Source organism: Caloenas nicobarica, chromosome 3 (genome assembly GCF_036013445.1).
Source record: "Caloenas nicobarica isolate bCalNic1 chromosome 3, bCalNic1.hap1, whole genome shotgun sequence".
Classification (NCBI taxonomy): domain Eukaryota; kingdom Metazoa; phylum Chordata; class Aves; order Columbiformes; family Columbidae; genus Caloenas; species Caloenas nicobarica.
The window spans coordinates 98,076,821-98,090,098 of record NC_088247.1 but is presented as its reverse complement, the minus strand read 5'-3'; positions in this window follow the sequence as shown (position 1 = coordinate 98,090,098).

The following is a 13,278-nucleotide window of genomic DNA, read 5'->3' as shown; positions in this document are numbered from 1 at the left end:
AACCAATTCCAGATTATTTTATTCCCCTCTAATTGCCCACGGTCCCTAATATTTCCTTTCATTGTCTTCATTCCTGTGGATGGTGACTATTTTTCTTAGAGAAGTTGAGAGATGCAAGAAACCGTTTCCTTCCACAGACTGCATATGCTGTTCTATGATTTATCAGAAGTGAGGGCATTTTAGGGAAATCTTCCCTCAGAATCATCTTCTGGGAATGATAATTTCTGAGGGGACTCTAAAATAATTTTTCTCTCTCTTTTTATATTTTTCTCCTGTATTTTGTCTGCAGATTATGTTGCTGTTCATCTCTGTTGCTATTTAAGAAGCAGATGAATATATTTTTCTCTGGCTCAAATAGTCTCATAGCTTTTTGGCACAGTTTCTCACCTTTACCAACTCAGGATTATATGATATAAACGTCAGAGCCAAACTTCAGTTTCTTCTATCATTTCATCCAATAAGTATTGCTGGCACGTCCCTGCAGGGAATGTTTGCAATCATTTGCCTTGTTTTTTATTCTGGTAAAATAATGTTTTGTGCTTTACTCTATTAAGTAAATGGAGATTCATGACAGTAGAGCCAAAGAAAATCCTCTTACCTCTCTTTATGAATAAATGTCTAGCTCTGAGCTTTTTATGGAAAATGAATCCAGATTTTCTGAACAAACTGTGCACATTCAACCTATGATTTTGGCTTTCTAACTGTTCGTATGAGCATTTGAAAACTTACAGGCAAGAGAAATTTTCTGATATATATTTGCAAGAAAATTACACCTACCTCTGGGAAATGAACTAAAACATGGACTCTCCAGATTAAAGTACAGATTCATCAGAATTTGTCTGAAAGGCTGAAGGGCATAACTTTACCTCAGTTTGTTTCTTAGCAGGTTAATGAAAGATGAGGTAATAAGAAGCTTTCTGTCTGTTCCAAGGCTTAAGAAGCTGAGCCTAAGTTCGGTGTGCTGCTTGCTCCTTGCAAAGCCTTACAATGCAGGTTTGCTCCCACCATGTCCGGTGGGAACAGTTACGTAGTGGTCAGTTTACTGAAAATTAAAACCGGTATTGTAAAACAATAGCAATTGGTGGTGGTTTTTTGTTTTGTGGGGTTTTTTTGTTGTTGTTTTGGTTTTTAGTGCCAAGAGTTTGAAACAGGCTCTTCTGCTCATGACTTTTTGATTAAGGGATTTTATTGTCTCTATTTAGAAACAAAACTGTTTTCACTCTTAATAATGAAATGGTCCATTTAATGAGAATGCATGCAATACTATAGATTTCCTGGCAAGTTTCATGGCCTGGGCTTCCCATTCACTTAAAATTAAAAAAAATCATCTTGTGATCAAACCTCCTGGTCTCCACTCATAAATCAGGAATTGAAACAACTTTCTACCCTGACTGTCTTTTTCTAGGTGGGTTTTTAGCACTTCAAAGAATTGCCTGTTACTCTGTCTGATGTTTGGTGGCACAAGGAAGCCACAAATTCATGTGTGGTTTCTAAGCACTGTTTATTACAATGCATACTGAGACAAGTCTAACACTGACTTAAATCACGGTGTAGGTTTCTCATTGTATGTAAATTATTTCTAAAGGAGGAGTATGTGATAAAATGCAGTAACTTGAGCTGATTCAGTACTCAGCAAGCACGCGAAACAAGTGTAATGGAGATGCTGAAGAGGAAGACGTGTGAGAAGATAACCTATATATTTGGGGAGAACTGTTTAAGCCTAAACTCTGCTGTTAGTTCTTCATGTCACTACAGGCTGGGTGTTAGGTGCTACTGGATTAATTGCCATTAACGATGCACTTAGCCTCTCTGCAGAAGTTATGGAGTGCATGCTGAGTGCAGCAGCACTGGGAAACGTGGCTGAGTTGGAAGGAACTGGTAACGTGCTGGATTGAGCTGGGAGTCTTGGGAGCTGCAGGAAAGAGGATCAGTCGATAGACGTGCTGGTGGTTTGTGTTTTGAGTAGGGAGGTGGGGACCCAGAGTAGGAAGGGAAGCTAGAACTCAAAAAGAGCCAGAGAGGGAAAAACTGTAGTTTTCTAACTTCTCTTACACTGTAATACTTCCAGGTTTCGTTCATCCAGAAAGACAGAATACAAGAGAAATGTTTTATTTCCCTCTTGGCCTTCGGCTTTCTCTGCCAGAACAATTTCTGTGACATTCTTGGGATGAGGAAGTATTTGTGTTTCAGTTTAAAACTGTAGCTTACCTGCTGAGGAGGGTGCATACGTACAATTGAGAGCTCGAAGGGAAAACTTATAACCTGCTGTCTCAATGCTTGTTACTGAGGCTGCTATTGCCATCTATGTTGTTGGCTTCTGCCATAAGGCAGATAATACTATATTCATTTTACAAGCCAGTACACGTTAAATTTGTGCAGGTCACTCTGCCCAGCACCTGTGAACAGTTTGTATTACCTATAAGTCATTTCTCGTCTTACACACTCTGAAGAATAACCACTGAAGTAAACTGTTTGCTTCTCTTAGACACTAGGACTGTAGGTTGTACTGTTAAATCTGACCCATAGAGTTTTTGGAGATGCATACACCTACCCTGCTTCTGAATTTAGCTCACTGCACTCTAACTAAGTAAAAATCTGGAAAAGACAAAGAGAGGCCTCCCTCTGAAATTTAATGCAGATCACATGCATGGTAGGGTATGGAACAAGAACCACAGAGTCCTCTGCCAGTCCTAGATCTTATAAAATCTAAATGCACCAATAATCACAGAGGTTATTTTTAAATGTTTAACATGACTCTCGAAGGCACATACACATTTAACATCTGTGTCTTTTTAAAGTGTTATTTATTCTAATGTATCACATCTCTGGCAGTAATTTTTTGCTAATTGCTCAGAACATGCTGAACTTTGGGGGATTATAAATTTAAGTGTGACGTTTACTGTGTTTTTTCAAATTTACACATATTGAAAAGTCACCAACCTGACATCATTGGGAGCTCGAGATAGTTGGTAACTGTCCATTTCACTCCACAAGTGTGGATTTATTACCATGAGTCAGAGAAGTAGAATTACCTTTTCATGAGGTTGGAGTCGTCTGTCTTTCCATATAAGATGCGACTATGGTAATGTTGGTCATGTTACTAGGGTGACCTAAAAACATTAACTGAGTGTTTTACACAGAATTCATTTTAAAGGAAACTGGGCATTACCTTCCATTCCCTCACTAATGCACATGCTTATCCATATTGAGAAATATTCTTTAGTGCTTGAATTTTAGTTTGAGAACTAAAGTACCTTAATGGTGCTTAAATCCCTAAAAGGATTTAAGCACCATTAAGGTCACTGTGATTCCAGATCCCTGCCGCCTAACCCTAGGTTTCTGTTCATTTCCCTGCCTGTCTGACCATCAAGATCTAATGTGGCATTCATTCAGAGTGCACACATATTTGGGAGCTATGTGTGTATTTAAAAGGCTTGCTTAAGGAATTCATACTCAAACGGTTTTGCACTGTGACTTTGCAGATGGCATATGGCAGAGGCTAGGCTGTGGACATTGGAATCTATCTCTCTTTAAAACCAGAAGTTTCTTTATCAATTCTAGCAGGTTTTTATTTTTGGTAGGAGGTCTTGTCCAGTCCTTGTGACATTCTTATCCTTCTTTGATTCGCCTGCACAGGAGTAGTAGACTAATGCTTTCCTACTTAAGGAGCAGTCTGAAATGCCAGACAGAACCGGACAGCCTCTCAGCAGCCAGGACACTGATTATATGTCTGCGAGCAGCAGAACTAGAGGCTTGGCAAACAGAATAGGATCCTATAGTGTATTCAGAGTGAAGGAGTCAGTTATGAAAGAATTTAATTTTTTCTGCTTTTGCTTGTGACAGGTCAGCTTTTGGAGGGAATCCAGTTTCCAGAATATAATAATTGCATTGCTCTTTCTGAGCTAGTAGTGTCCAGAATGAAATTCTCTGTGCTTTAGAAAATTGTCACTAAACAATTATTCTAACAACCATGAATGCTGCTGGGGCACTGTGCAAGCAATTTGGATCATGAGACAATTAAATGCATCTTAAAGTGCCTGAAAAAAAAAGAACAAACATGAAACACTCCAAAGGTCTTTAAATGATGGCAGTATATTTTTGGAAAGAGAGAGAAAATGACCCTCTGACCATGTTCTATGTCCTTCTCTGATGCACTTATTGCTGTCTGTGGAAAGCATCATCATTACTCTGGAATTTAAATGTATTGGATGTGCCATAGTCACCAGGCTGGAGTTTCTAGGGGAAAGACGAGAAATCAAACAGAAGGTTGATTCAAATCTATCCCCCTGCTTAGCCCTTACAGAATCACAGAATGGTTGGGGTTGGAAGGGACCTCTGGAGACCATCTAGTCCAACCCATCTGCTAAAGCAGGTTCACCAGAGCAGATCGCACAGGAAGGTGTCCAGGCGGGTTTGAATGTCTCCAGAGGAGACTCCACAACATCCTTGGGCAGCCTGTTCCAGGGCTCTGGCACCCTCAAAGTAAAGAAGTTTCTCCTCATATTAAGATGGAATATTACCGTTTCCATTGCAATCACACCAATCTCTTACATGCTTTTTTTCATCGCACAGATGCTTCTGCCCCTCAGACATGGCCTTGGGTGTACTGTCTTAGGCAAATGTAGAATCATAGAATGTCCTGAGTTGGAAGGGACCCACAAGGATCCTCGAGTCCAACTCCTGTCCCTGCATGGGACAACCCCTCAGTTCACACCATGAGTCTGAGGGCTTGTCCAGTCTCTTCTTGAACACTGTCAGGCTTGGGGCCGTGACACCTCCCTGGGGAGCCTGTTCCAGTGTCCAGCACCCTCTGGGGGAAGAACCTTTTCCTAATGTCCAACCTGAACCTTCCCTGGCACATCTTCCTGCCATTCCCTCGGGTTCTGTCAGTGGTTGCCAGAGAGAAGGGATCAGTGCCTGCCCTTCCTCCTCCCCTTGAGAGGAAGCTGCAAGCTACCATGAGGTCTCCCCTCAGTACCTACTCTTTCCCATGTCTCTCTGTCTTGGAAAACACTTGTCCCTTGAGTCAGTTCTTCCACCAAGTGGGCTTCGTGAGGCTTGATACTTGTCTGTCTGAAGTGAACACCTTTGGTTCCCAGACAAACCCAAGGAATGGATGCCTGCAGCTCATCAAGCCAGTGGGTCAATGACACAAGGAAAGGAATCTGCTGGTCCTCCCTCAGGGTGGAAGGGTGAGGGGCTGACTGACTGCACATGAAGGTCTCTTGTGCAGACGTACTTGAAGTTAAGAGCTGACACTGCTCAGTAGTAGTTTCCTGTCTTGTTTTAGCGATGGTGCTGGAAGTAGTCACCATCTCAACTTGTGCTAGCTGCCTTTGCAGCAGTCCGTTGTGCATTGCGTGTGAACATTTTCTGAAAAGATTCTGTTCATGTTTATATACAGAACAGTGCAAGTTACTGTACATGCCGAGAACAACAAATGTGATCTATTATTTTATTTGGAAATACTTAGTCACACAGTCAGAAGATATTTCATTATTCATGTGTAAGATAGTAGAGTTGAACTTCTGCTTGCACTCTCAACAATGGCATTTCCTGCTTTTGAATACATATTTGTGCAATTTAATATTTGCTTTAGCTTCCTGTAGAACAGTTTCTCTTCTCTTTCAGGAAACTACTATGCTATGTGCTATAAACCAGCTTTGGAACATTCTGTTCATTTGAGTAAGGACTTCTAGAAAGATGGGAAGGGAAGGGTCAGTGCACAGCGGGGTAGGAGGGTCAAAATGTTTTGAACAAATTCAGAGAAAAGTAACAACAGATAAATGTAAAACAGTGCTTCTTGCTGTTTTTTGGTAGATGCAGAGGGTCATGTTATCACCTGAAAGGCAAGTAATTTTTAAAATTAATCTGTCCTTTCTCTTCCGATTTAATTCTAAGGATTTTTCTTCTTTGAACCTAATATTGGTAACCCTTCAGAATTCACACTGATAAATGGTTTCTCTAGTCACCCTTTCCTCTGGCCATGGATGGCTTTGCTGTCAGCAGGGGAATTGTGATATGGCCAAACTCACACATTCAAATATCCTGTTTGAAAATACCCCCCCATACACAAACAAACTAGAACATTTGTTTCTAAACACGAAGTGTTAACACTCTAATGCATTAAATTTAATTAATTTTCTCTTAGTTTCTGAACTTCTTAGTATACACAAGCAATTTCTAAGGCTTTCCCTATGGTCATGAGGAATAAGATTCTCACCCCATCACATGTATTTCTGATCTGGGGCTTCCTGAATGCATGATAAAGTCACAGGGATTACCTACAAGTGTGGAAGTTACAAGATCTGTGTGATTCAGTTTTGATGGTTATAGTAGATTAAAACAAGAGGGGAAGTTGTCACCATGCCAGCATCAGAGGGCTGTGCTTATCCAAGGCAGGTGAGAAAGGATCCCTGTTGTAGCCGCACTCTTTTCAGTGGAGGAACTGTTGTATTCTCAGTTTTTCCCCAACTATATTCTCTTGTTCTGATCTCAACTTTTAACCAAGGAATTACCAATGGATTGAGAATTTTGATTACAGTAGCTATTTGGATAAAAGCACCCAAGGCCCAATGCGCTTCTGTTAAAGAAAAACGTGTCTTCTGGGTGTCCAGGAAAACTGACTGAGCTATTCTGGTTCAACATGTGGGTAATTCTGTAAATAAAATAAATTCTTTGGAGTCAAATAAATTCTCCAAATGCCGTCTTTTCCACTTGCATTCCAAAACAGCCTGTAACTCTACTGTAACCCAGGTAACTTAAGTTGTATTTGTATTCTTCAGATGTTTTTTTTCTCTTTTAATATATATTTGACTCATGGACTGTTTACATCCATGATGTCACTATTGCTGTCAGAGACAAAAGTGTGTTTAAAAGAACAAACAAACAACAACAACTCCCCCCACCACACACACAGCTCCTCCCAAAACCAAACAAATGCATTCCTCAGTTCGAGTGCCATTCGTTACAGGTGTTTTGGACAAATTTACTTGAATGTAAGTGTAAATCACATGTCAACAAAATTTACCTTTCTGTTCAGTAGCTTTCTAGTGACTCAGCACAGTTTTTTGAACAAACCTTGCAAAGATCCACAAAGACGTAGCCTTCAAAAGTAAGATATTTTGTTTTTCTCGGGATGTAAGAATAGCACTGCTATAGCTTTTTATTTGAGAAGGCTCAAAAGAAGGCTATTGTTAGATAATTTTTAATACTGTACCTCTTTATAGTTGAGAAAAAAAATCATGGCACTTTCCTTTTGATGTCAAAATGCTTAGAAAGGAAGGTATCTGTTGTTATTCCTGTCTTCCAGATGGAGAAATTGAGGCATTGGCTGGTTTATGTTTAAGCTGCAGAGCATGGCAGGGATTAAGATCTGGCAACTAGATGTATACCCATGTTATGGTTCCTTAACGCTACACAAAATCATGGAGTGGCCGACAGAGACTCTAAAAGTTCCAAATGTGATTGAGGATATGAAGACCCTGTTTCAGGGGGCATTCAGGAGATGACACTTAGGGCAGAAGAAGCCTGTCAGAGGCAAGCTGAGGGAATAGAGTAGCTAAAGGAATCGAAATAATGTTAAACCATCCTTCAGATATATTAGTAGTAATTAGCCTGTTAGAGAGTCTAATGCCAACTGATGATCAGGGTACAAAGGGAACTTGTGGAGAGCTGAGAAGCTGAAGAAATAAGGGTAATTCCCCAACCAGACCCCTCTTCAGGACAGGGCAAAGGGAAGGAAACGAGCAGAGCATCTGTCTGAAACTGAAGTGACCATGGGTGGAGTTTTAGAGAAAAATCAGCACTAATCTATCTAGTTTTCACCCAAAGCTCAAAGTAAATCGAAAGAGAAAACTGCTGATATACTAAAAAAAAAATGAGCAACTCTCTCACTGTCATTCTAACTTAATCTTCCTTGGTATCTGAGGACTGGAGTTTGGTGAATGTGTCACCAACATTTATGAAAGGTTCTAGGAGAATTCAGCAAACTGAAGTTGCCCATCAGATTACAGATATAAGTGAGAATTAGAATAACTATGAATCAGTCAGTACCTAGATAAATACAGTCTACTTGAGCATCAGCATGGCTTTTGTAAAATGATATTCAGGCTTAGAAATGCATCTGGAGTTCTTTGAAAGGGTCGACAGATGTGTGGATCACAGAGGTTCAGTAGATGTAGTTTATGGAGACTTCTAAAGAGGTTTCAGTAAATTCCCCTCACCAAAGATTTTTTAAGATACTGAATAACTATGAATAGAGAAAATGCGTATGTATGCATAAAGACTTGATTAAAAGGTAGAAAAGAGAGTAGGCGAAAATTATGAACTCTCTTAGTTGGGACAGGTGAAGATCCACAGGAACCCATGCTGGGACCTGCACAGCTCAATTTTTTAAGAAATGATCTGGTGAGAGGGTGAGTAATGTAGCGAGAAAGTTGGCGATGGTACAAAATTACTCAGGATGGTAAGGAGAAGGGCAGTTTAAGAAGATTTGCAGGAAGACTATATTTACAGTTTGGAATTTGAGATGGCAGATAAAATTCAATGCACATAAACACAAGGTAATGCATATAGGGAAAATCAATCCTGGCATCTTATACAGAATGTTGGGTTTGAGTTTACCATTGCTACTCAGGAGAGAGATTTTAGGGTTATGATAGATCGTTGCATTGTATCAGACTTAATGTTTGGCAGACATCAAAAATGTAAGTCAAATTTCTGGAGTTATTGGGAAATGGAAAGTGAACATCAAGATCCAACTGTTTTAAGCCATGGCTTGACCATGCCTTGAAAACTGTGTGTATCACAGAATCACAGAATCACAGAATGTTAGGGATTGGAAGGGACCTCAAAAGATCATCTAGTCCAATCCCCCTGCCAGAGCAGGAAAACTTAAGTGAGGTTACACAGGAAGGCGTCCAGGCGGGTTTTGAATGTCTCCAGAGAAGGAGAATCCACAACCCCCCTGGGCAGCCTGTTCCAGTGTTCCGTCACCCTCACTGAGAAGAAGTTTCTTCTCACATTTAAGTGGAACCTCTTGTGTTCCAGCTTGGACCCATTACCCCTTGTCTTACTGTTGGTTGTCACCGAGAAGAGCCTAGCTCCATCCTCGTGACACCCACCCTTTATATATTTATAAACATTAATGAGGTCACCCCTCAGTCTCCTCTTCTCCAAGCTAAAGAGACCCAGCTCCCTCAGCCTTTCCTCATAAGGGAGATGCTCCACTCCCTTAATCATCTTTGTGGCCCTGCGCTGGACTCTCTCCAGCAGTTCCCTGTCCTTCTTGAACTGAGGGGCCCAGAACTGGACACAATATTCCAGATGAGGTCTCACCAGGGCAGAGTAGAGGGGAAGGAGAACCTCTCTGGACCTACTAACCACCCCCCTTCTAATACACCCCAGGATGCCATTGGCCTTCTTGGCCACAAGGGCACAGTGCTGGCTCATGGTCATCCTGCTGTCCACCAGGACCCCCAGGTCTCTTTCCCCTACACTGCTCTCTAATAGGTCATTCCCCAACCTGTACTGGAACCTGGGGTTGTTCCTGCCCAGATGCAAGACTCTACATTTCCCCTTGTTATATTTCATTAAATTTTTCCCCGCCCAACTCTCTAGCCTGTCCAGGTCTCGCTGGATGGCAGCACAGCCCTCTGGCGTGTCAGCCACTCCTCCCAGCTTGGTGTCATCAGCAAACTTGCTGATAGTACACTCAATTCCCTCATCCAAGTCATTGATGAATATATTGAACAGTATTGGTCCCAGAACTGACCCTTGAGGCACTCCACTAGATACAGGCCTCCAACCAGACTCCGCCCCATTGATCACAACTCTCTGGCTTCTCTCCTTCAGCCAGTTTGCAGTCCACCTCACTACCCGATCATCCAGTCCACTCTTCCTCAGTTTTGCCGTGAGGATGCTGTGGGAGACGGTGTCAAATGCTTTGCTGAAGTCAAGGTAGACCACATCCACTGCTCTGCCATCGTCAATCCACCTTGTTACGTCTTCATAAAAGGCTATGAGGTTGGTCAAACACGACTTCCCCTTGGTGAAGCCATGTTGACTGTCCCTGATGACCCTCTTATCCTTGATATGTCTTAAGATGGCACCAAGGATAAGGTGTTCCATCACTTTCCCAGGGATGGAGGTGAGGCTGACCGGTCTATAGTTGCCCGGGTCCTCCTTCTTGCCCTTTTTGAAGACCGGAGTGATATTTGCTTTCCTCCAGTCCTCAGGCACCTCTCCCGTTTCCCGTGTAGTTATGGTCCGTTTATCTTAAACTCTGGAAAAACCACAGTTTTCCCAGAAAAACTGGATAATGGGAATGATCAAGGGTGGCTATATAAAAAAGTGACAAGATAGGCTGGGACTCCTTATCTTGAAAAAGAGAAACAACATAGAAAAGTATAAAATCATGTGACATGAATAAGATGGATAGGTGCTCACTCTTCCAATTCAAGAATGAAGGGCTGTCGTGTAGAGTTATGGGGAACATGGTCAAAAGAAAAGGAACTTTTTTCTTGTTCTAAATGGTGATAGCCCTCTGGAACTTGCCACCAAAAGCTACTGCAGGTGCTGGTACTGTAGATGAGAAAATGGTCAAATGCTTGAGAGAAAGATCTATGGAAGGCTACTACCTAAGGGCATCATGTCAAGCTTGTGTGACTCATGAGCTGAAAATAGTCATAGTGTGGGAGAGCACCCACACAAGCAAACTTGTCCTGTTCTTGGTCTTCCTTGGACAGCTGCTTCTGATCAACCTTTGGTCTGAACTGGCGGAGCCGCTTGTTGGGAACACAGGCAGCTACTCAACAGGCAGCTATGTGACATGTACTGACCTGAGGAGCTGAACGATACCCGAGCTGGCTCTAAATGAGCTCTCTCGGATGCCAGCAGCTGCCTGTCCTCTGGCTGCATGGAGACCTCACCCTCTTGGGGGCATCAATTAGCCTGGGCTGAGTTTCTTGCTGTCATCACGGGGATGTTCCCAGTCCTAAACCAGCTTATAGAATGGTATTTCCATAGTACACTACTATTTGCTGCGTGGGCACGCCCATGGCCCAAGGGGGCATGGTGGTGCACCAGTTATTTTCGCAAAGTCTACAAACATGAAATTGCTAAATTATCAAAAGCAGACAAAAAGGATTCCAGCTTCAACTCCCAGTTTGTTTCAATCTTCTATTTATTAATTTCACAGGTCTAATAACTTTTTTGGGTATCAGCTCTGGAACACATAGCTTGGAGTCTGAAAATAATTGGATTTTTTTGTTGTCCATGTATCACTGTCAGTAATAGTAAAGATATGCAACCAGAACTGATGTTGTATCAAGAATAGACTCCAGTGTATTCTCTTTTAACTATGATAGCTTCGAAGATCTAACAGCACCGAAAATTAGTAAATAACTATTTTTATCACTGAAGTCAGCAGTTCTGACTCAGAGTGTCCACTGAGGAAATGAACTTTGAGTAACAAGATTTTTAAAAAACATTGTCACTCTTTATCTTAACTACACTTCAAAAAGGAATGATGTCTATTATAGAAATGAAAATATTATACCGGTGTCATTACAAACTAATGAAGAATGTTATTAAGTACTTACGTAAATTAATATTACTGCACATTAAAACCATGTGATTCTCAGGTTCTCCAGCTGGGGGCACTGGGCAAACATAGACACATGGCACTAGCCAGCATGAATGAGACTTGTATCTAGCCCACTATTCTAATGAAGAGGGGCAAAATCAGATGTGAGATACAGTTGTCATTCTGCATTTGGGAATTTTTAAAGATGAAGTAGATTTGGTTTTCAAAACTCTTTTGCTACTAACAAACAATTGTACGGTTTTATTTTCATTACCCATACATCTTCCAGTTTCTTTTGCAAAACTAAGATTTGATGGTTCCATAATAAGTCCATCCCCTTAATCAAACCCATCAAATTCTAATGGTCCCAGGTAGAAAAGTTATTCTACATTTAAATTTGTTACCATCCAGCTTCATTAAATGTCTCCAGCCTAGCATAAATCATTGGCTCTACCTGCCTTCAATATTGCTATTTATTAATTTACATCAAGTGAAGAGCTAGGAAAAAAACAGAAGATGCTCCTTATTAATGTACAGTGTAAAGCCCAGCATGCTCTAAGGTCTGTATGGGCCTGTACACACACAGATTTAGCATCTAAAACACGACCTAAGGAGGAGATACTGCATATTATTTTGTTCAAGGAATATCAATTATACTATTAGGAATATGTCATAGAGACCAATGGTGGTTTCATGGTTTCAACTTGTACCATTTAAAGAAAGTATTATAATGTATCAGTTCAGGAATTCATAACCCTAATTCTATTTGTGAGATTTTCTAAAACAAGCCAGGCAGATGATTTATAAATTTACCAGGTTAGAAGTGAATTGGATATTCAAAAGTAAAATTTGATAGTAGCTACAGGAGAATGCATGAAAAGACGAATATAAGTATTGGTACTGCACATCTGTAAGTGGATGTACTGATAAGGAAAGTAAGCATTCAATGTTGCCAGGCTTATAGTAGCTTAGATCTTCCTTCCAGCTGATATTTTTAACTAGATTTTGCAATAGTGAATAGATTTCCTGGTCCTGAATCTCCTGGCTTTCTATCTGACCTCTGTATTACAAGTTACAAGCGCTTGCAAAGGACTGAAGCCAAAAGTTTTTGTCCACGTCACTGGCTGTCAAAACACAGGGACTTCTGTCTGGCTGTAGATACTTAGTTTTGGAAAGGCAGGGTAGAACATCTTGTTCATCTTTCCTCATGCTTCTCCGTGCGCACACACATGCACACACGCCAATGCAGAGAAACAAACCAAAGCCCTAACCATGCTATACTTCTTTAGTGTCTTCCATGTAACATAGAAAGCAATCTATAAATATTAAAGCTTTATAGCAGCAACAGCATTAAACCCATGAGGTACTTAGAAGGCTGAAATTACTATCAGCTGGTTGATTGCAAGGTTAGGAAAGGTTCAGGAGTTCTAATTTCTGGTACTTTAATCTAAGCCCTAGGCCAGGAATAAGAAATCAGCCTGGAATTCATGATCAACCTTGCAATAACAAAAGTTTGTTTATCCTTTGACAAGCAGCGAACAGTACCAATTTGGTTTTATACAACGCTTATTGTTGCAAACCTATAAGACAGGTTTGGTGTTTAATATCTCAGTGTTGTTTTAAGAAAAAGAAGTTGCTCCTGGACCTTGAAACTTAGAACGAACTAAATGACACATGAATAAATATATATT